We start from the raw sequence: 22,772 nt of genomic DNA on the forward strand, positions 1-22,772 counted from the left end.
AGAACTCAGGTGAAGGCACCGGTTGTTGGGCGCGGGTGGTGACTCATGTGAGGGCGCGCCCGCCCATCATTCAAAGGCGTTCTTGGGTGAGGTCACCCACCGGTTGTGCGAAGGCGTGCACGGGTGACTCGGGTGAGGTCACCCGCCCATCGTGCAGGGAGAACAAGGTTCAGTTGTGAAGTGCGGAAGGCAGCTCGTGTGAGGGCACGCCCGCCCGACTTGGGCAAAGAATCTTGGTTATCACACGGAGGTGTGGTGAAGTTGTAAAATTTGGCTAAGTATGAAACTTGGTGTTTCGAAGTATACTTGTAAAGCTTTGTAAACATTATAATATATTATTCGGGCAGACTCATTGTTCAGGGAGTTGCCCCTCCCTTTATACTGTGCAATTGTGTTCTCGTTTACGATTGCTAATGATAATGAATGTGTATGGGTGTTCATTGGTATAAAGGAAATATTAATAATACTTGGTTGCGAAAAACAAACTAAGTAGACAAATGGTTAGGCGTAGTCCATGAACATAAGTATTGGTGAAAAGAAAGTGTTTGGTGGTGCCGCACCTCACTAAGAGTGGTTGAAAGACTACCGCCAGTCTTGGGGCATGACACATGGCCTCCCTAGTGGCGCGCCCCAGATTTAGTAGAGTTGGAAAAGGCAGCAACACAAAAAATAAAGGAGGAGGCCAAGCTGCACATCACATGGCTTGTCGAGAAGAGGTGCAACGAAAAAGTGGCAACAGAGGTAAGGGCAGTTAGCGAGGCAGCACAGGCAGCTGCAAAGCAGACAAAGGCCATCGAAGCAACAGCAACAACGCAGACAACAGGGGCCACAACAATGCAGGCAGAGGGGTGCCAAGAATTGTCTACAGGACAGGAAACAGAGGACACAAACATTGCAGAAGAGGATGCAAACCCAGGCACAACTTCCACCCAACTCAAAAGGCTATGCGTCACAAAGAGATCAGGTCCACGGAAAAAGGTCAAGGCCTCCAAATTGGCCATCGATTCGATCACATTAACTAAATGTGTCCTCTATGACATCAACGAGATGGTTCGTGATGTAACCAATGAAGCGCTCCAAGAAGTCATGTTGGAGCAGCAGACTGTGTTGGGGGGCCTAAGGGCGCAGCTGCAGGAACTACAAGAGTGGCCCCCATAGCAAGGAACCATAGCCACCTACGTCGCAGCAGGCACATCAGCAGCAGAATAGACGCTACGCGCAAGGATGGCCAATACCATAGTGCTACCGAAGGCGTGCTAGCAACAAAGAATGAGATCGACAGAGCCCGGTTGGTAGGATCAAGGGACTTGGCCTTAACTTGGCTTTCCTTTCCGCGAGACACACTGTACCAACTACAGGATGGAGTAACCGCCAAACTTCGTGCCAGGGAGGGCCAAGTGATACAGGTGCTAAGTGAGCAAAAGATCAACATCGAATAGCTCAGCCTGCAGCATGACGAACTGGTGTCACAGAACCAGCAGTTAGTGCAGACAGTTGATGAAGCATGCTGGCGCATCCCAGAGTTGTCCATCGCCGCAGACCTCCTAATAGAAGTATGGATCCACTATTTGGCAAGTGGAGTCTGAAACGCATGTGAGGAAACAACGTGAGTGTAGCTGGAGCTGAATCTCTAGATTGTCAAGCTATGGCTGAAGGTGCAGCCTTCCACTCCCCCAGAAGTTAGAGAGAAGCGCATTAGTGCTATCCAAACAAGGTTGGAAGAAATTGGACGAGCAGTGCAGGACTGTACTGGTAGGTTGGACCAAGCCTTTGTCATCCTCACATCCTTGCAAGTGGACACCGACATACAGTGCCTGGAAACAGAGGCATGCAAACTTCAGGAGCAGTATGACAATGTCTGAGGAACTGCGCACAGTCGTCCTCACTCAATGGCTTACAAAGATGTAGCAAGCAAGGGAATTGAAAGAGCAAGTGGATGCCGCAAGACAAAAAGATGCATTTCTCAAAGCGCGCGTCCAACCATGGATCAATGAGACCTTCACCATTACAACAGATATCTAGGGAAAGCTTGCACAAATGCAGGGGCTCTATGCACTAAGGCATGGATTTGATCCTCATAAAGAAGCATCGGAAGAACGCATGTAGCAGGTCCAGCAAATCGCAGAGTAGTGCATTGCGGACCTCCGAGCAATGTGGGACCAGTGGGAGGGACTCTACACCAAAATCTCCGTGCCAATTGAATGACTCCGGGATGAGTCACGATGTTTGTGTTCTGGGCCTGTTGGGCATGGAATCCCCCCACAACACGTTTTGGGGCTCAAAGCCCAAGTTTTGGTCAAATATGTTGTAAGACACCACAAATTGCGGGTGCAAAGCGTGAAGTATAGATTGAGTCATAGGGTTGTACGCCCTAAGATTTGTAATGTAATGTAATGTCATGTCGGCCTACCCATGGTCCACGGACCATGGGATTGTATAAATACAGTGAGGCTCTAAGTTGTAAAGATAGCGAAGAAGGAGATAGATGAATAAGAATGGTTTGAGCATAACGTAAGAGTCTAAGTGTATTGGGTCGTAGTAGTAGGAAGAGGCTGTATGTAATCCAAGAAGAAGAGTAATAAAGAGAAGTTTGATTCTAAATACTGTGTATCTTGTTTTGTATGATTTTCTATTCATTTGTAATATTTTGTTTATCGTGCGCACTTATATTAATGTTGGATATACTGTTAATTATCACTAGACTTACACAAATAAGTAAAGTAATTGGATAATAATAGGTTAATAGTAAGGAACTTGGGTAATAATATGGATCGCACCCAGAGTAGGGCTACGCGAAGGCAGCATCACAGGTTGCGTGGAACTAATAGATGCACGTAGCGACGTGCGCATAGGGTCAAACCGCAGACTGCTAGAACTCATCAGACATCCCCAGGGTGTGGAAACCTAGTTCTAACACCCTCCCATACTACTTCGGGTGAGACCTCAGTCCGCGCTCCACGAACTGCTGTCGAAAGGGCCAGTAGTACCAGGATTTGTTTGGCTAAATCACCTCTGAACCTGGGTCAGGCCCATACAAGCCAACAATGACCCATATCATCTCCATATTAATCCACAAAAAAATACAACTGGAGTAATTTGAATATAATATATATTTGAATGTAATGTATATCCAACCAAAGGTTAACTGGATTTACTTGGACCTGAAAATCACCTTGGTTGTCTTTGTAGTCATTGTCTGTCTAGAGCTGAACGCGTCATCATCCATGCACATCCACTCTCATATCTCCCCATTTTAGTAATTGAAATAAAAATTAGAAATAAATAAAAAGTATATGTGTAATATAAATTATAAATAAAATTGATAGACACGCAATGTTTGCATGTAACCTACGTGCTCCTCTAGAATACCATTTTAAATTGTTTCTCCTAGATTTAAATCACAACTTCAAAGCTAGAGGGTTATTTGGCTTAGGGTTTTATGTGTGTGGAGAAGTAATGGTTCTGAAGTCCTTTAGCTCTGCCATCCATAATTATGCACAATGCTAGAACAATGAACTTGATGCAAGCCATTGCCAAAATGAGAAATGCATGGCACACTACTCTTAGCTCTATTTTCTTGCCCTATTTCCTTTTCAGGTTGGAGCTACTTCACTGTATGATGGTATCCATTATAAAAAGGAAAAAATGGCGAAATACCTTGAAGGAACATGGAGATTTCCATAGGAGTAAAAGCAAGGTAGATTTTCACCTTGAACCATGTCTCTGTGAACCAGAAAGGGAAATCAACACCAAAAGAATTAGTTTTAGGGGGATGTGATACTCATGGTTAAGATCCATAGCGACAGATTCACTTGAAATTGCAACTATAAATTTACACTTACAAGGTATGTGGAAGTGAAGTATGTAGGACACAATTAAATTTAACAGATGAGAGTTTAGGGAAAGGAAGGGGCTTACCTTGAATAACATATTTTTTTATACTAGCCTGCATTAACCACTCCAACGTGGCCATAGATAGATCTTAGCTTACCTAGTTCAATCTTGACACTCTGCTAGTCATTTTTTCGAGGTGGACAAGGTAGCTCTGATTCATGCAAGTCGTAATTCATTGACGAACCTAAGTCTAATAGAATCAACCATGATGTTTTTGGAGGAGGAGAACCAAAGGTGAAATTTGGTGATGTGGTTAGAAGGATATTGTCCATAATAGCCTTCAAATTACAGAGAGGGAGGAACCAGTAAATAAGTCATTCGTAAAGGGCATTACGTCCACCATACAAATGAGCGACAAGTCACTAACTGGATCAATACCAAAGAGGTTCCTTTTGCATTGAATTCATAGGTATTTGAACTTGAGGCAAGATCTCATAGAGGGGCCTCAATATGAGTACTCTTAAAAAGAAGATGATAAACATGCACTCACCCTACTCTTGCGAATACCAGAAACAACAATAGAACTAGAAAGAAGCTCAGGTTTCCCGCCGTTAACTCCTACTGCCTCCCCTGCCTATGCTCTAGTTGGTTCTCAAATTGATAAGAATGTTTCTTTTTCCTCTCAAATAACAGAAACAACAATAGAACTAGAAAGAAGCTGAAGTTTCCTACCCTTGACTCCTACTGCCTCCCCTGCCTATGCTCTAGTTGGTTCTCAAATTGGTAAGAATGTTGCTTTTTCATATGCTCTAACTGCTACCTTTCCTTCTAATGATTTTTCCTTTTCCAAGTATTAGCTTAGATCAGTGTTTGACATTCTACACCTTTCTTTTATAGAAGTTGCTTCTCCACTCCCACTTTGCATTCACACTATTGTACTCAATAACCCCATTGACCAAATTTTGTGGTCATTTGTAACATTTGGAGCTATCTGCATCGTTCGGAACATGAGTCACAACATGGCAATGTCCTCTTTGAGCAAGTTGTATTCTATGTCATATCATATAGCTGCTGTAACTGATCTATCTCATCCTGTAGTCTGTCTCTATCCTGGATCAACCACCTATTAGGGCATCAAAGGCATAAGTTCTCAAGGAGGTTCCCCCCAAGGCAGAAGGTAGAGGCTTAGGTTTCAAGGTTTGAGTTTCAGGAGGGTCCCAAGGAGTAATTTCCAAGTATGCATACCAAGGCAGCATGGATGAGTGTAAGGTCTTGGTAGCTAACTCCCTGCTCAGATTACTTATCCTTCTCTGGTCCATCTTCTTTTGGAGTTGTGCCTGGAAGTAACTGGGTAAATTGGGCAACGAGATAGGGTAGTCATTCCTAAAATAGGGATGGGTATCTTTCCCACTTCGGCACTGGACTACTAGATAGTCTAGGGTTCCTTGTGGGAGAGAGAAAAGTTAATGAATCTTACATTTATCTCAGTGACTCCTTCACTAAACAAGTTGTTATTACCGGAGATCATGTGGGCTCTTTCTTTGTTAATTTAGTAGCTGCCAAAAACCTGACAGATGACAGACTTGGCAACAACCCGTTACACCAAATGGAAATTGAATTACGAAAATGGAAAGTATGTATATCAACATTAAATGTTTTTAAATTAATGCTAAAGTCACACTAGCAATAAACAATAAACAATAACCAATCAAAATTCAAAACCTACAAAAACCTTTTATTTTACCCTTTACACCACACCCTTTGAATTAGAATTATTTTACCCTTTACACCACACCCTTTGAATTCGAAAAAAGGAAATTGAATTAGGAAAATGGAAAGTATATATGTAAAAATTAAATGTTTTTGAATTAACGATAAAGTCACAGTGCAATTAAATTTGAAAACCTTCCAAACCTTTTATCTCATATATCTGAAAATCATACATTCTCGCCGGCACTAGAGCAATAAGACGTCCAAGTTGAAACTTTGAATAAAAATTTGTTTGCAAAAACATTCTTATTAAAACATTGGCTAAAAGTTAAATACAGTAATAGGTCAAATAGATTTAATACTGGGTCAACAGAGTATCCATCTCTATAGTACTTGCTTTACCGATTAATAAAGCTATAGAGTATCCCTCTCATGCTTTAAGAAAAAAGCCGGACATTGCCCATTGGAGTGGATAAATTTTGATAAGGAACTAGACAAATTAGCCACGAAATTAGAGAATATGAATATTAAAAGTAAAGATTTCAGGAAGAAGGCGACGCCCGGTCCCCTTACTCTCTCCAATGTTAACTGATTTGGTCTCTCTTAGACGTTACGTTGATATGTCATTTTCATACTGTGACATTGAAGATATAATAGTTAAAAAGTGGTCGGGGAATAGAAATGGCATCTGAAGGCTTTGTTTTTTATGCACTGCGCGCCTCTTTTGACTGCGTCCGGGCCCCTCAAACGCTTTAATCATGCCGATTTATTTTGATATCAACCCACCAAATCCACATATTTATATCGGTGGAATCATGCCTATTTGCAATTATGTTACTGATTACCTATATTTGGTTACCCAATTGACAAATCAAAATTATAATTCTATCACATCCCGGGTCTAAATAAATTAGATATCCCAAAAAAAACCTAAGTAGAATACAATTCGTAATTAATAACCAGATAGATATCGAATTCCTTAAACTATAGAAAATTCCAAAACGAACGACTGATCCCACACATTGGGTGATCTCTTTTCAAAAGGTGGCTGGCCGATTGTAGCGACTATGGAGACGTTTCGAGGTTGCAAAGGTGGCTGGCCGAGGTTGCAAAGGTGCCCCGCTCGTTGAGAATAGTCCCTTTTCAAAGCTAAGGACGGTTTAAAATTGACACGTGTCGAGGTCTCCCTTTCGCAAAGTTGTTCCGCTGGTCGAGGATGGTCTTTCCTTTTCTTAAAATGAAATTGGGTTGAATTTGACTTTAAAGTTTCCTTGAACAGAGCAGCTTTGATTATAATCAATTTTCAAATTAAAAGAATAAGGCTGCTTCCAACGGCACAAAATAAATAGTTAGTGATTAATTATCAATTCTTCAAATTAAAAAATATATTTTTTCATTAAATTTGTTTGAAATTTGATGATATTTATCAACGCGTTGTTAAATTCATTTAGACTTTCAATAAAACATTTAAAGCAAAAAATTTCATATTTTAATTAAAAAATTTGTACCAATCAATTCTAAAAATTGTACCAATCAATTCTAACAAAAAAGCCGAAACTTAGAATTGAACTAGATCCTTTGTAATTTCTAATTAATTTTTAAATTTAGTTTATTTTTATTTATATTAAATTTATTTTTTTTTATTTAAAAAATAATCTGAATTTTGTTTATATTTGAATTTTTTCAGAAAAATCACATGAGATTTTTTAGTTGACGTCATTTGAACCATCGAGTGTGATTCATTTGTTTAAAAAAAAAAATCAAATTATAACATAAATTTAATAATAAAATTTAAAGAATTAAATATTAATTACAAAATCAAATTATTATAAATTTATAAGAAATTTAGTAATTTCGAATTTTTAATACAAGTTATTATTTGTTCTTCTCAAAATAGGATTGTCCCTTTAACATATACATGTGTAATATTCATTTTCTTTTGTTAAGGTGGACATGAGAAAATCCAAGGAGGAGCGCAAGTGATAGGAGAAATAAGTACAAAAGAAAATGGTATAGTGGGCATGAGAGAAAATCCAAGGAGGAACGCTCAAGTGGAGGTGAGAAAAGTGAGGAGATACATATGAGTTCCATGACTAGTAAGGGAAACAATAGAGAGAAGAGAAGGAATTCAAAGTGATAGAGCATATTTGAGTGTCTAAAACCCAAATCTTCCATGAGAAATGTGCATGGAGTGAAGGCATGAAGGCGATTATTGCATGATATTAGGTGAGGTGATCCAGGGGAGAACAAATATGCTCAAAAATGAAAGTGCTCAAAATCACACAAAACCAATGCCAAATCATAGATCTCGTTGTTTTGATTCTAACGACTCTTGAATCAACTCAATATGACACCGTATGTGAAAGTTATCGTGTTTTGAAGTTTTTGGAAAACTGGTAAACAATCAACTTACATGGTAAACTGGGTTAATGACTGGGTAGGCTATATAAGTGATGTGGCACTAATGTTAGTAGCTAACTGAGAAGTAAGATTTATAGTACAAACCAATAACGTGCTGACATGTGGCAGGGTGTACAAGCTATGTTGGTGGAATTTTATTGGATGTTGAGTTTTGTGGTGGACCAATCATGAGGTGTTGCGTGGCCTAATGGGAGCTTGCTACGTGGCCCTAAGTTTCTGTGAAAAATATTTTTAGGCTAACCAACTGACCCAACAATGTCTGTCCCTAAAACCTCCAGTGAGTTAAACAGGTGCCTTACCATTCTGTCAAATGTGTTCTCTGTTCTATCATACGGGCTATTTCTATTTATTGTGTAATGCTTTTATGTGTTGCGGGGGGGGAGCCTAGTGGGCTCTGCTCCAATGGCCCTGGCCCCTAGACTTATTATATAAACTGACCACAATACAAAGGCGATGGGGTTAGGTCGTTAGCTTAGCCCACGATCCCATTTTTTACCCATAACCAGGCATGTAACCAACGGTGATAGGAAGTGGCAGGTTAATAATCCCTCGCCCTAGGTTTCACTTATGGCATGAGATCATAGGCAAGGCTATCGACACAGGGCTCGGAGGCCATGGCGGGTGCGTGGCCCAGTGTAACACCCTCCTCCCACATCTACCGATGTAACTAGTCAACTGGGGTAAACATGTGACGAGAGGCTACTATGATTGGATTCGACCTCCTATGTGACCTTAAGGAAGTGGAATCGATGGAAACATCACACACAGTCATCCAACATCAACTTCAAGACCCACAGAAACCAATCCAACACTTCAAACAACTTTCCATTAGGTCCTACTGAAATTTTGACCATTATAGGAATCAGTTGCTCTCATGCTATACGCATGACAATGTCCATAAACCCAAAGTCACTCTCATAGACTTATGTGGCGACGTCCACATACCTACTTTGCTAGTTCTGTGCGAGGGACCCCGGGATTTAAGCCACTTTTTCAGGCCCAGAGCTGTGGTCATTGCCCAGAATGGAGTGATAGCTTAAGATTATTAAAAGAATAGGAAAACAATGATGCCAAAGCAATAAGTTGAACAAGACCTTAACCAGACCCCTATGAGCCATGATAGAGAATTCATCAAAGATATCATCAACATGTAACCTATAGGTGTAAACAACATAATTAAGTGTAGGTATCTCATACTTATCTGAGAATTGCTATGAACCATTGTCCCCTCATTTCATTTGTTGCATTATCATCTATTAGGCCATAGATAAATTATCCATTTATTTACAAGTAAAAACATGCTAAGATCCATACATAGCTATTGTCATAAAACAGACATATAACTAGCATAATAACAATACAAATACTCATGAAAGTACAACTATATAGACCACATTTAATCCATCAAAATTCCTATAGAAATACAAGGAGAAATAACCTTTCATTAATGATGCAGAAACCAAACCTGGGATGGGACTTCCACGTTCCACTCGACCATAGAATGGCTAAGCCAAATCTCTCTTTAGCCATTCATCCCCATGCAATATTCCAAGGATGAATTGGGACTCAGACCAAAATAACCAACCAGGGTATACCGAGGCTAAACCACCTCACCCTCATCAATAGGAACCAAGCTTTACCATAATCCATCCTGGATCACTATGCCAACACAATGAACACATCATAACAGGATTTACTGTGATCTCCACTTGATCACTAGTCCAAACAACCATGGATGCCACCAAATTTATCCACCTACACTGTGATGAATTTTCCTGTCTCCTAGTCTCTCAAGATTTACTGCAATCTAACCTCGGATCACTAGGCCCTAAACTGAGACCCAATCTCCTGGCTTTACCACATATCCTAGACTTGGGATTACTAGGCCCAATGGAGAAAAAACTACCTCTTGGCTTTACTGTATATCCTGCCATTCACCGACAATGATTCTTAGGCCCACTGAGGCAACGCAATTGTAGCTCTACCACAACCCATAGTCTAGCTCAGGGGTCACTAGGTTAGTGGATTTAACTTGATCCATAGTCTAGTTCAGGGACCACTAGGCCATGTGCTCTATCATTCGGAGATCCACCCCACTTAGCTTCGAATCCATCTCAACCAGAACGTGAGAACCCCATGACACCATGACTATTCGGAAATGAAAAGGCTAGGATGAAAACACTAGCACACCTCACAAAACCCATACCATACCAAAAATTGAATCACATGCAATACCATGCATGCCAAATCTAAGAAGGAAAATAAACATGCAAATCGATACCTTCAAAAAATCTCGTTGTAGCTGTTTGATCCTACCTTTCCTTGCTTCATCTTTGCTTCCTCTTGCCTTCTTTTTCTTTCTTCCTCCAATGCCAAAATGCTCCAAGAAAACTCTAAGTGCCCAAGACTGAGAGAGAGAGAGAAAATAATGAGAGAGCTCCAAAACTCAACTGACAAAAGGTTACCAACGGATCCTCAAATTCCTTTTTATTAATGATACCTCTCTTTCCTCCATTTTCCATTATTTTCCTTCAATTTTCTCATCACATGCAATCTGTGAACTTTCACCTCCCTTTTCTCCTAATTTCCATTATTTTTATAAATAAATGTGCCAAAAATGCCATTTTTCTTTTCCAAAGCCTTAACCATTTCCTTTTCCAATTTCATTAGCCATAAACAATGAAATGAACACCCCCTAGGATGTCTTGCCCAATATTAAGCTTGGAATAAGTGTCCCATCAACTGTGGTTATTATTTTTTCCTTTATTAACTTTTATTACGTGGAATTTTCACCAGGGTTGTGACAAAAACCTCCCCCTTGGAGAACACCATCCTCGGTGTTAGACCTCATCAAAACCACTGAAAAACAAACATATTACCCACATAGCTTTATAACATAGCTTGATGCAGTACTTACAATGATCACCCTACTGAAAAGCAAACCAACATCATAACAACGTGACAAAATAATGACATGACACCCATACTGCTTATCGGAGCATTATAACTTAGCTCATGGTGATATTTACATCCATATACATATGTAGATATAGAAAACTCATCGAAACATATACCAGAACATATACCAAAGCATATACCAAAATCACATCAAACCACAAAGCAAAAACTGCTTTGCCTCAACCGGAAAACAAGGAAGGATACATAACCCGCATATGATTCGCCATCTTCCATGTAGTTTCTTCAGGCCCAAAGTTCTTCCACTTCACTTTAAGTTGCTTGATTTCTTAGTTCCAGAGCATGAGCACATTTTTCTGCAATATGCACTAAAGATTCGGCTGGAATTCTCGATCTAGTTCCACCTGTAATACAAACCAGTCAATCACATGATCAACATCCTTAACATACTTCTTAAGCAATGATACATGTAAAACATCATGGACTTTCACTGTCAGAGGTAGTAAAATTCAATATGCTACTAGCCCAATCCTGTAAGCCACAAGAAGATCTTCTTCGGTTTGATGCGCAAGTACACATGTTCCCAAACCTGGAACTCCTTCAACAACTTGTTATGATCTGCACAGATCTTCTGCCTATCTTGTGTTACTTTGATATTTTTCTTTATAACCTGCATTTCATATTCCATGTCTACCAACATCTCTTCTCCAATCAACACCGTGTTAACTGGATCATTCCAACTGATGGGAGTATTGCAACTCTTCCCATACAATGCCTCAAAGTGACTCATCCTCAATGACTCCTGATAATCGTTTTTGTATGCGAACTCTACCAAGGGGAGATAATCTTCCCACATTCGATGTTACTACATCACATATATCCTCAATGTCCTCCAATATCATGTTTACACTTTTTGTCTGTCCATTTGTGTGTGGATGATAAGTTGTATTGAAGACCAACTTTGTGCCCAAACCTGCAAATAAATCCTTATAGAACTTGGAAGTGAACTGCACAACCTTGTCAAACACAATATTATTTGGAAAACCATGAAATCTAACCACATATCAGATGAATCCCTGTGCTACATCACTAGTTGGGAATGTATACATCACTGGAATGAAGTGTGCAACTTTCGTCAACTTGTCCACAACAACCGTGATGGAATAATGTTGTCCCACTTTCTTTTGGAACCTTGTAATGAAGTCCATGGAAATGACCTCCCATTTCCACTCTGGAATCGTGATCAGCTATAGCAGTCCACCTGGATGTTTTCACTCTGCCTTCACTCGCTAATAATCAAAACACCTAGCCACAAACTCTGTTGCATCCTTCTTCAGATTCAACTAATAATAATATCTCTTCACTGCAGTCAATGTCTTCTGATAACCTAGGTGACCTAAATAAGGTTTCACATGTAACTCCCTCAAGATCACCTTCTTGAGCTCGTTGCTATTTGACACATATATCCTTTCTCTAAATTTGAACAATCCATCCACTATAAGACAATAATCCATATCCTGTGCACCTTCACCTGTACCTATTCTTTTACCTTTACTATCACCAGTACCTATACTACCATCTATACCTATACATGTACATGTACTACCACCTGTACCTGTACAAGTACCCTGCTGCAACCTGTGCACAATCTCCATATACCTGACATCCTGCTGACCTGCCTACAAGATCCTATCCTGCAGATCTGGCCCATAGGAGCTCGTAGTTGGCATGCCAATTACCTATACCCGCTTGTTGAGAGCATATGCCACCCTGTTCTCTTTACCTTTGATGTACTTGATCTCAAAATCAAACTCACTGATCGTGGCTAACCATGTAGCCTGTCGGGCATTCAGATTTGGCTGGTCAAACAAATGCCTCAATCTAATGTGATCACTCATCAGTACAAACCTCCTACCAAGAAGATAGTGTCTCCACATCTTCAATGCATGTATGATTGCTGCTAACTCAAGATGATGTGTCAGGTAGTTCTTCTCATGCTTGTTTAGTTTCCATGACTTGTTTCATACCACCTATCCATATTGCATAAGCACTCCACCAAGTCCTCTATTGAAAGCATCTGTGCATACTACAAACTCCTTATATGGATCTGCAATCTATAGCACTGGTGCATGTGTCAACAACTTCTTAAGCTGCTCAAATGTAGCCTCATACTCATTTTTCCATTCGAACTTCTTACCTTTTCTCTGTAATGATGTAATAGGATAAGAAATATGTGATGATTTCTTGATGAACCTTTGATAATAGCCTACCAACCCCATGAATGATCTCACTTCATCTACAATCTTAGAATCTACCCACTCCATGATGGATCTTATTTTCTTTGGCTTTACTACAAGGCCCTCCATGGAGACAAAATGTCCCAAGTAGTGTACCTAACTCTAAAAGAAACTACACTTGTTGAGCTTAGCATACAACCGATTCTCCCTCAACAACCTCAATGTTGCTGCTAAATGTTCGACATGCTCTTCCTTATTTTTTGAATATACCACTATATCATCAATGAACACAATAACAAACTTATCCAAATACAGATGCAAAACACTATTCATCAAACACATAAATGTAGCTGGAACATTATTTAAGACAAATCGAACTACAACAAACTCATAATGCCCATACTTGGTCCGGAACGTTTCTTGTAAATTTCCTCCTCTTTGATGCATACCTGATGGTATTCAAATCTCAGATCGATCTTTGAGAACATTGCTACTCCCTTCAATTGATCGAACAAGTCATAAATCCTTGGTAAAGAACAATGTAAACTTTGAAACGGGAACTATAAACTCAAAACAGGAACTCTGGCCAAAAAAACCCCGAAAAAACATCAAAAACAGTGCTAAAAATGAAAAGTGTGTATACTGGAACGATGATTTTATTTTTTAGGGGTCAATTTTGAACATGTTTTAAAAATGGCAGTGACTACAAAACTTACTACGAAATTTTCGTGCAAAATATAGCTTAAAAACGAAAGTGATGATACTGGAACAATGACTTTTTTTTTAGGGTCAATTATCAAAATTTTTAAAAAATGCTAGTAAAACCAAATTTTTTATGTGCCAAACAAAGTTGTTTATGAGGAAAAAAACACATTAATGTTTTTAGTAGGATATCATTTTTCTTTCCTAAGTATAAATTCAACATGTTTTCAACCATAACATGCTAGATACAAAAGAAAAATGATTCCAAGAATTGCGCAGCCACCAGCCGTGTGGGCGGGCGGACTGCTCGGGTGGCGCCAACCCAGCCGCGCCACCCCGGCGGCCAGCCTGCCCACCTGGTTGGTGGCTGGGCAATTCCGGGAATCGACCAACCACTAGCTGGGCGGGCGAGTAGGCCACCGGGGTGGCATAGCTCGTGACTGGGTGATTCCCGAAATCCCCCAGCCACCAGCCGGGTAGGCTGGCGGGCAGCCGGTGTGGCGCCAGCCCAGGCCGCGCCACCCGGACAGCATGCTCGCCCAGTGGCTGGGTGATTCCCGAAATCATCCATCCACCAGCCGGGCGAGTGGCTGGTGGCCAGGCAATTCCCGGAATCGCCAAGCCACCAGCCGGGTGGGCAGGCGGGCCGTCGGCGTGGCGCCAGCCCAAGCTGTGCCACCCCGGCAGCCTGCCCGCCCGCTCAGCTGGTGGTTGGGTGATTCCCGGAATCGCCCAGCCACTAGCCGGGCGGGCGGGCGGGCCACCGGGGTGGCGCCAGCCCAGGCTAGGCCACCCCAGCGGCCTGCCTGCCTGCCCGGCTGGTGGCTGGGTGATTCGCGCCACCCTGCCTGCCCGGCTGGTTGGTGGCTGGGTGATTTCGGGAATCGCCCAGGCACCAGCCGCCGGCGCCCGCCCGACTCGTGGCTGGGTGATTCCGGGAATCACCCAGGTGGCTGGAATCACCCAGCCACCAGCAGCCCGCCCGGCTAGTGGCTGGGCGATTCCCGGAATCGCCCAGCCACCAGGTGGGCGGGCGCGTGGGCCACCGGGGTGGCACCAGCCTAGGCCGTGCCACCTCGGCGGCCCACCCGCCCACCTGGCTGGTGGCTGGGTGATTCTGGGAATCACCCAGCCACTAGCCAGGCGGGTGGGCGGGCCACCGGGGTGACGCAGTCTAGGGTGGCACCACCCTGGTGGCCCGCCCGCCCGCCCGGTTGGTGGCTGGGTGATTCCGGGCCGCCCCACCCTGGCAGCCCGCCTGACTGGTGGCTGGTGGCTGGCTGATTCTCGGAATCACTCAGCCACTAGCTGGACGGGCGACTGGTGGCTAGTTGATTCCGGGAGTCACCCAGCCACCAGTCGGGCCCGCCCGCCCGACTGGTGGCTGGTTGATTCCCAGAATCACCCAGCGACCAGCCGCCAGTAATCAACCAGCCACCAGCCACTTGCCTGGCTGGTGGCTAGGTGATTTCGGGAATCAACCAGCGACCAGCCGCCGCTCGGTTGGTGGGTCCGCCCGGCTGGTGGCTAGGTGATTCCGAGAATCAAAGAGCCACCAGTCGGGTGGCTAATGGCTGGTTGATTTCTAGAATCAGCCAGCCACAAGCCGGGCGGCCAGCTGGTGGCTGGTTGAATCCCGGAATCAACCAGCCACCAGGCGGGCGGGCGGCTGGTGGCTGGTTGATTCCCAGCTGGTGGCTGGGTGATTCCGGGAATCAACCAGCCACCCGCCCGAGCGACTGGTGGCTGGGTGATTCCGGGAATCAACCAGCCACCAGCCACCCGCCCGGCTAGTGGCTCCGCCCGGCTGGTGGCTGGGTGATTCCGGGAATCAACCAGCCACCCGCCCGAGCGACTGGTGGCTGGGTGATTCCCGGAATCAACCAACCACCAGCTCCGTAGAGCCACCAGCTGGGCGGACGGCTGGTGGCTGGTTGATTCCAGGAACCAACCAGCCACCAGCCCGGTTTGTGGTTCGTTGATTCCGGGAATTAACTAGCCACCAGCCGCCCGCCCGGCCGGTGGCTGGTTGATTCCTGGAATCATCCAGCCACCAGCAGGGCGGGTGAATCACCCAGCCACCAACCGAACGGTGGCCGGTTGATTCCGGGAATCAACCAACCACCAGCAGGGCGGAGCCACTAGCCGGGCGGGTGGCTGGTTGATTCTGGGAATCAACCAGCAACCAGCCCCCCGCCTGGCCGGTGGCTGTTTGATTCCGGGAATCACTCAGCCACCAGTCGGGCGGGCGGCTGGTGGCTGGTTGATTCCGGGAATCAACCAGCCACCAGCCGGGCGGCCAACTAGTGGTTCGTTGATTCCCAGAATCAATCAGCCACCAGCCGCCCGCTCCACTGGTGGCTGGTTGATTCCGGGAATCAACCAGCCACCAGCTGGCCGCCAGTTAGCCGCCCAGCTAGTGGCAGGTTGATTCCGGGAATCAACCGGCCACCAGCCGGGCCGCCCGGCTGGTGGCTGGTTGATTCCGGGAATCAACTGGCCACCAGCTGGCCGGGCGGCTGGTCACTGGTTGATTCCGGGAATCAACCAGCCACCAGCTGGCCGCCCGGCTGGTGACTGGTTGATTCCGGGAATCAACCAGCCACCAGCTGGCCGCCCGGCTGGTGGCTAGTTGATTCCCTGAATCAACCAGCCACCAGCCGCCCGGGCTGGTTGATTCCCGGAATCACCCAGCCACTAGCCGGGCGGGCGGCTGGTGGTTGGTTGATTCCTGGAATCAACCAGCCACCCGTCGCCTACCCGACTGGCGGCTGGTTGATTCCCGGACCAGCCACCAGCCGCCTGGCCAGCTGGTGGCTGGGTGATTCTGGGAATCAACAAGCCACCAGCCGACTGGGCGGCTGGTGGCTGGGTGATTCCGGCCCGGCTGGTGGCTGGTTGATTCCGGGAATCAGTCAGCGACCAGCCGCCTACCCGACTGGTGGCAGGTTGATTCTGGGAATCAACCAGTCACCAGTCGGGCGGGCGGTTGGTGGCTGGTTGATTCCGGGAATCAACCAGCCACCAACCGCCCGCCCGACTGGTGACTGGGAATCAACCTGCCACTAGTCGGGCGGCCAGCTGGTGGCTGGTTGATTCCGGGAATCAACCAGCCATAAACCGAGTGGCCGGTTGGTGCCTGGTTGATTCCGGGAATCAACCAGCCACCAGTCGAGCGGAGCCACCAGCCGGGAGGGTGGCTAGTTGATTCTGGGAATCAACCAGCCAGTGGCCAGCTGGTGCCTGGTTGATTCCTGGAATCAACCAGCCACCAGCCGTCCGCCTGGCTGGTGGCTCTGCCTAGTTGGTGGCCGGAATCAACCAGCGACCAACCGGCCACCCGGTTGATGGCTGGGTGATTCCGGGAATCAACCAGCCACCAGCTGGCCGCCCGGCTAGTGGCAGATTGATTCTGGGAATCAACCAGCAACCAGCCGGGCGAGCGGCTGGAGGCTGGTTGATTATGGGAATGAACCAGCCACCAGCCGGCTGCCCGGCTGGTGGCTGGTTGATTCCGGAAGTCAACAAGCCACCAGTCGGGCGAGCGGCTGGTTGATTCCTAGAACGGCTGGTTGATTCCTAGAATCAACCAGCCACCAGGCGCCTGCCAGACCAGTAGTTGGTTGATTCGCGGAATCAACCAACTACCAGTCGGGCGACCAGCTGCTGGCTGGTTGATTCCGGGAATCAACCAGCCACTAGCCGGGTGGCTAGTTGATTCCGGGAATCAACCATCGATCAACCAGGTGGTCGGTTGGTGGCTGGTTGATTCCGGGAATCAAGCAGCCACCAGCGGGGCAGAGCCACCGGCCGTGCGGGCGGCTGGTGGATGGTTGATTCTGGGAATCAACGAGCCACCAACTGGCCACCCGACTGGTGGCTGGTTGATTCCGAGAATCAACCAGCGACCAGCCCGGCTGGTAATCAGCCAGCCACCAGCTGCCCGCCCGGCTGGTTGCCACCAGCTGCCCGCCCGACTGGTGGCTGGGTGATTCCCAGAATCAACCAGCCACCGGCCGGGGGGGGGCGGCTGATGGCTGGTTGATTCCCGGAATCAACTAGCCACCAGGTGGCTACCCGCCTGGTGGCTAGTTGATTCCCAGAATCAACCAGCCACCAGCTGCCCACCCGGCCGGTGGCTCTGCTCGGCTGGTGGCTGTGCGGGCGGCTGGTTGATTCTGGGAATCAACGAGCCACCAACTGGCCACTCGACTGGTGGCTGGTTGATTCCGAGAATCAACCAGCGACCAGCCCGGCTGGTAATCAGCCAGCCACCAGCTGCCCGCCCGGCTGGTTGCCACCAGCTGCCCGCCCGACTGGTGGCTGGGTGATTCCCAGAATCAACCAGCCACCGGCCGGGGGGGGGCGGCTGATGGCTGGTTGATTCCTGGAATCAACTAGCCACCTGGTGGCTAGTTGATTCCGGGAATCAACCAGCCACCAGCTGCCCACCCGGCCGGTGGCTCTGCTCGGCTGGTGGCTGGTTGATTCCTGGAAATCAACCAGCCACCAACTAGGCGACCGATTGGTGGCTAGTTGTTTCCCGAAATCAACTAGCCACCAAACGATCAGGCGGAATCAACTAGCCACCAAACGGTCGCCTGATTGGTGGCTGGTTGATTCCCGGAATCAACCAGCCAACAGCTGGCCGCCCAGCTAGTAGCAGGTTTATTCTGCGAATCAACCAGCCACCAGCCGGGCGGAGCTACCAGCCGGGCGGACGGCTGGTGGCTGGTTGATTCCCGGAATCAACCAGCCACTAGTTGTCCGAGCGGCTGGTGGTCAACCAGCCACCAGTTGGCCGCCCCGCTGGTGGCTGGTTGATTCCTGAAATCAACCAGCCACTAGCCGCCTGCCCGGTTGGTGGCTGGTTGATTCCAGGAATCAACCAGCTACCAGCTGGCTGCCCGGTTGGTGGTTGGTTGATTCCGGGAATCAACCAGCCACCAGCTGGCTACTTGACTAGTGGCTGGTTGCTTCCGAGAATCAACCAGCGACCAGCCGGGCGGCCAGCTGGTGGCTGGTTGACCACCTGCCACTCAGCCAGCTGGTGGCTGGTTGATTCCCGAAATCAACCAGCCACCAGCCACCAGCCGGGCGGACGGCTGGTGGCTAAATTGATTCCGGGAATCAACCAGCCACCAGCTGGCCGAGCGGCTGGTGGTCAATCGGCTGGTGGCTGGTTGATTCCTGGAATCAACCAGCCACTAGCTGGGCAGCCAGCTGGTGGCTGGTTGATTCCCGGAATCAACCAGGCCCGGCTAGTGGCTGGTTGATTCCACGAATCAACCAGCCACCAACCGGGCAAGCGGCTGGTGGATGGTTGATTCCCGGAATCAACCAACCACCAGCCGCCCGCCCGGTTGGTGGCTGGTTGATTCCGGGAATCAACCAGCCACTAGCCGGGTGGCCAGCTGGTGGCTGGTTGATTCCAACCCGGAATCAACCAGCCATCTACCGGGTGGCCGGTTGGTGGCTGGTTAATTCCGGGAATCAACCAGCGACCATCTGCCCGCCCAACTTGTGGCTGGTTGATTCCCGGAATCAACCAGGCACCAGCCGGAAGGGCCAGCTTGTGGCTGGTTGATTCCCGGAATCAACTAGCCACCAACCGGCCGCAAGGTTGGTGGCTGAGTGATTCCCCCGCCCGGCTGGTGGCTGGGTGATTCCAGGAATCACCCAGCCACCAGCCGGGCGGCTAGCTAGTGGCTGGTTGATTCCTAGAATCTCCCAGCCACCAGCAGGGCGGCCGACTGGTGGTTGGTTGATTCCCGGAATCAACTAGCCACTAGCCGGTCGCTCCGCTGGTGGCTGGTTGATTCCCGGAATCACCCAGCCACCAGCCGGGCGGGCGGTTGGTGGCTGGTGCGGCCAGATGGTGGCTGGTTGATTCTTGGAATCACCCAGCCACCAGCCGGGCAACCGACTAGTGGCTGGTTGATTTCGGGATTCAACCAGCCAGAAGTTTAGTGGCTAGCTAGTGGTAGTGGCTGGTTGATTCTGGGAATCAACCAGCCCCAGCGCACCGCCCGGCTGGTGGCTGGTGTATTCCCGAATAAACCAGCCACCAGCTGGCTGCCCGGCTGGTGGCTGGTTGATTCCAGGAATCACCCAGCTACCAGCCGGGCGGTCGGCTGGCGGTTGGTTGATTCCCGGAATCAACCAGCCACTAGTCGGCCATCGAGCTGGTGGTTGGTTGATTCCTGGAATTACGCAGCCACCAGCCAGACGGCTAGTGGCTTGTTGATTCCGGGAATCAACCAGCCACCAGCCTGGTGGCAGGCTGGTGGCTGGTTGATTCCCGGAATCACCCAGCCACCAGCCGGGCGGGCGGCTGGTGGCTCGTTGATTCTCGGAATCAACCAGCCACCAGCCGCCCGCCTGGCTAGTGTCTGGGTGATTCCGGGAATCAACCAGCCACCAGCCGGGCGGGCGGCTGGTGGGTGGTTGATTCTCGGCTGGCTGGTGGCTGGTTGATTCCCGGAATCAACCAGTGGCCGGCTGGTGGCTGGTTGATTCCCGGAATCACCCAGCCACCAGTCGCCTGCCCTGCTGGTGGCTGGGTGATTCTGGGAATGAACCAGCCACCAGCCGCCCGCTCGGCTGGTGGGAATCACCCAGCCACCAGCCGCCCGCCCGGCTGTTGGCTGGTTGATTCCCGGAATCAAAAGCAAAAGATGGATAGTTAACATTTATCAAAAACCACAATTATTGATTAACTATCTTATAGACATTTGTCAGATGAAGGAAATTGGGTTCTGGATTTATTTTCTGGCTCAGGTAAGTTTTATTATATGGAATTGAATTTCAATATGTTATTTTTTAATTAATATGTCATTGTACTAATTTAGTTCATTATTTCTTTTGTGCTTGATAATTAGGTACAATGCTAGCATGTTGCCTTCAAAAAGGAAGAAATTGCATTGCAATTGAAAAAGATCCAGTACAGTGCAATTTCATTCAGCAAAGAATTAATGTTCTTTAATTTCTTCCAGATGCAATGCAAGAAATTGGGTTGAATAAAGGGGACTTTAGTGAATCACGTGTGGCAAAAAAGGCAACGGAACCCCAACCACCATTACATGGAATGTTTGGAAAGATATACATTGGGAGATTCGCAGACATCAAAGACCCATTAGAAGAGGAAAGTGAGCAAAAGGAAACAGAGAATATTGTGGAAGAAGACAATGATGAAACTCTAGAGGACGAAGAGTTTGGATTACGTGACATTGTTGATTAAATTTAAGTTATGCTTGTAAATCAAGCTTTGCAATGTTTTGACTTTGACATTTTATGAGAAGAATAAACACTCAATTAGGGTTGTTATACGTTCAATATTTGTAATATGTGATTTTTGCATTGATTTTTAAGTTAATCATTATTTTTTGAAAAAAAAAGTGATTATTATTGTTTTTTTGACATGAAATTCATAAAAAAAGCTATTATTTAACCGTTTTTTGTTAAAATTATCGTATAAAAATTGTGATTTTGACATGTCAATTCTAGTAAAAAATTATCAAAACATGTAGTTTTTTAGTTATATTTATGTTAAAAATGGTTATTTTTATGTCCATTATTAAAAAATATTGTTTTTTAGAAACAATTATTTCATGTGGATTCAAAAATTAATTAAGGATGTATAAATATGTAGAATATCGAAAATTCTAAATATCGACCTCCTAATTTAAAATTGCAAAACAAAAAAACCTCGCTAAAAAAAAGTTAAAATTAAAATAAAAAACAAGAAAATGTGAAGAAAGCGGCCACTTCAAAAATGATCAAATTTACAAAATAATTATTTACATTTTATGCATTAGAAAATTTAAAGCCAAAACACAGGTCTTTTAAAAAAAGGGGGTGATGCAGAATACTTGCTTTTTTAAATCAGCATGAAAATCACTACCATTCTAAAACGATTCTAAAACGTAATGTACATAAAAAAATTAAAGTTCCAAAAAGTATGCTCTAAAAAAAACATGTTCGTTCTGCATCACCCCTTTTCAAAATCAGGTCACTTTTTTGCTATTTCTACGAAACGGGTAACAGTATCAGTTCCCGTTTCAAAGTTTACATTGTTAAAGGGTACCTATTCTTTATGGTCACTTAGTTCAACATCTTGTAGTCAATGCATAATCTCAGAGTACCATATCTCTTCTTCACAAACAATATCGGTGCATCCCAAGGTGATAGACTCGACCTAATGTATCGCTTGTCCAACATTTCCTTCAACTACAACTTCAACTCAACCAACTCAGGTGTGCTCATCATGTAAGGTGATTTTGATGTTGAAGATGCCCCTTGCACTACCTCAATAGAAAATTCTACCTCCCTGTGAGGTGGTAACTTTGTAATGTCCTTAGGAAATAAATACTGAAACTGCTACAAAATTGGGTAGCTTATCAACACATCTGCATCATCAACCTCATTACCCTTATCACTATAAATGTGTATTGCAAATAACATACACCCTTTCCTTCAACTACACTTTGCTTGCATAGATGTAATCATACTAATTGATGTGGATTTCTTCTTACACTGCAAGACTCTTGGTTCTCCATTGTCATCAACACACTCAATGATTTTTTCATAACATTCTACCCTAGTTCTATCAACATACAACCAATCCATGCCAAAAAAGATATTTTATGATTCCAATGGTTGTACATTTAAATGTGTTTCGGTAGGCATACCATTCAAGTCAAATGCACAATCTCTTACCCAATGATGAACTCGCTTCTTCATACCTGTAGCCAACCGCACTAACCAAGACTCTACATGTAACTCTTTACTCAAACCACACTTATCCATCAAGCCAGGACTAACATGGATATAATTAGATCTGGGGTTAATAAAAATAGAAATAACTTGATCACAAAGCTTATTGATGCATAGTGTTATGCCTGTCTTTTGTCCACTGCTGCATAGATATGAGGAATTCTCTGCTAAACATCC

Source organism: Pinus tabuliformis, chromosome 4_1 (assembly GCF_031772625.1).
Source record: "Pinus tabuliformis cultivar Carrire ecotype Pingquan chromosome 4_1, CPIR1, whole genome shotgun sequence".
Classification (NCBI taxonomy): Eukaryota; Viridiplantae; Streptophyta; class Pinopsida; order Pinales; family Pinaceae; genus Pinus; species Pinus tabuliformis.